Below are 2,248 nucleotides of genomic sequence, written 5' to 3'. Positions count from 1 at the left end.
CATGTCTCTACTCGTGTGTTTATTACCATGCATCCTGACTCAAAATTTTAGGTGTAGAGGACACACGACCATACCACATGCCCATGGGGCGATCCGTGTGTCACATACGGCCTAGAAACACGCCCGTGTGTCTCCCCGTGTGGAGCTTGTTGGGCTATTTTCCAAGCCTTTGGTCACCCTCTAACATCCACTCTCACTTATAGACTTCAATGATATTTAACATGGCCTAATTATACTCTTAAATTACCTTAATATGCCTCATTGCAGGTAAACCTCATCTCATCGGTTTTTATACATGCTAGGTTATCCCCTTTATATTAAGGAATTCCATGACTTGTAACTCAATTAAGCTTGGCTCGCTATCTTGATTGTGGCCTAACCACCCCATGTGATTTGTTCATATTATATATGACTAATTTTAGCACACCATATTTAATCATCACAAGAACATTGGAACATAACATGCACAATTTGATAGGTCATAACTAATAAACCGTAATATATACATATTTTTACCACATGCTTAACGCATTTTATGGATGATTTTCCCTTAGAATTGGTGAATTCGATGCTCCTAATACTTTAATTTCATGTTTTATACTTAGGAGAGCATAGGAGAGCGAAATGAACGAGAAACGGGCCAAAAACGGAGAAAATGGGCCAAAGTACAAAATCAACACGGCCTGGACTTCCTCACACGGGTAGAACACACGGCCGTGTCAATTTGGCAAATTCGAAGCACGATTCACATGAACGTGGCACACAGGCATGTCCCTACCAAGCCCAAGTTGAGTCTAATTCGAGAAAGGCTAATTTTGAGGGTTTTTAGGCCTTCTAAAGCCTACAAATACGCCTTAAAGGAAGAGAAAAAGAGAGGGCGCAGAGAGGAAGAAAGGAATTACTCGAAGGAAGCCAATTGATCCATCTCAGAAGCCGGAGTCACCATCAAGACTGAAGATATCCTTTCAATTTCCCTTCAGGTGTTTTGGGTTTTCTTTATGTTTTGTATTCGTTATTCTTCTGAGATGTTTTCCTTTTTAGTTATGAACTAAATCCCCTAAATACCTAAGGGGAATGAAAACCGTCAGGACCACTACTTTTTGACGAAGAAATCGATCGCACAGTTCGCAAAAACCAAAGAGAAATAAGGCGAAGCTTAAAATACACAGAGAGCGAGCAAGAAGATGATACTCAACCCCCAACCAAAGAGATGGCTGAAAATCTAGACAATCAGCTACCTCCTATAATTGCAGTTAATCAAAATCCTGCTCCACGCACTATGTATGATTATGCTAAACCTTCTTTAATAGGAACTAAATCAAGCATAGTTAGAACTGCTGTAGCTGCAAATACTTTTGAACTAAAACCTAACACTATTCAAATGGTACAGCAATTTGTTCAGTTTGATGGTTTGCAGGATGAGGATCCCAATGCTCACTTAGCAAACTTTTTGGAACTATGCAATACATTTAAAATTCATGGTGTTTCTGATGATGCCATTCGTCTTCGGTTATTCCCTTTTTTATTGAGGAACAAAGCTAAATAGTGGTTGAACTCATTACCACGAGGGTCAATCACTACTTGGGAACAAATGACCGAAAAATTTCTATTAAAATATTTCCCGCCGGCTAAAACAACCAAATTACGTAATGATATCTCTTCGTTTGTGCAGATGGACTTAGAAACTCTTTAATATGCATGGGAGAGATACAAGGACTTACTGAGAAGGTGCCCTCACCATGGGTCACCGCTTTGGCTTCAGGTTCAAACTTTCCATAATGGCTTGAATCCTTCGACTCGGCAAATGGTTGACGCAGCTACTGGTGGAACCATCAATAATAAAACACCTGAAGATGCTTACGAGTTTATAGAGGAGATGTCACTGAATAACTATCAGTGGCAAGTCATGAGGACAAAACTAACAAAAACAGCCGGTGTTTATAATGTCGATTTGATCACCATGCTCTCTAATCAGGTAGAACTCTTGAATAAGAAAATTGATGGTTTTCTTAATTCTTCGCAGGTTCACCCAGTAATGCAGTGCGAAGCAAGTAGAGGTGGATTAAGCAATTCAGAATACCAACCTTATGGCCACAACATGGATAACGAGTAGTTAAATTACATGGGTAATAATTCTCGATCTCAAAACAATCCATATAGTAACACGCATAATGCAGGAAATCAGAACAATCCAAATTTCTCATGGGGAGGCCAAGGAAATAAGAGACCACCTCCAGGCTACCAACAA

At 39.7% G+C, this 2,248-nt stretch overlaps 1 non-coding gene across 1 annotated transcript; it reads right to left on the bottom strand.

Moving 5' to 3' along the window:
- Positions 1 to 1,639: 1,639 nt before the first annotated feature.
- On the bottom strand, positions 1,640 to 1,746 carry LOC128282802 (small nucleolar RNA R71). The gene has a single exon (XR_008273155.1). It is a non-coding gene; the product is annotated as a small nucleolar RNA R71 (small nucleolar RNA).
- Between the last annotated feature and the right edge of the window lie 502 nt (positions 1,747 to 2,248).

Source organism: Gossypium arboreum, chromosome 10, assembly GCF_025698485.1.
Source record: "Gossypium arboreum isolate Shixiya-1 chromosome 10, ASM2569848v2, whole genome shotgun sequence".
Taxonomy (NCBI): Eukaryota; Viridiplantae; Streptophyta; class Magnoliopsida; order Malvales; family Malvaceae; genus Gossypium; species Gossypium arboreum.
Note: the sequence above shows the minus strand (reverse complement) of the source record. Positions and strands in the feature narration are given on the sequence as shown.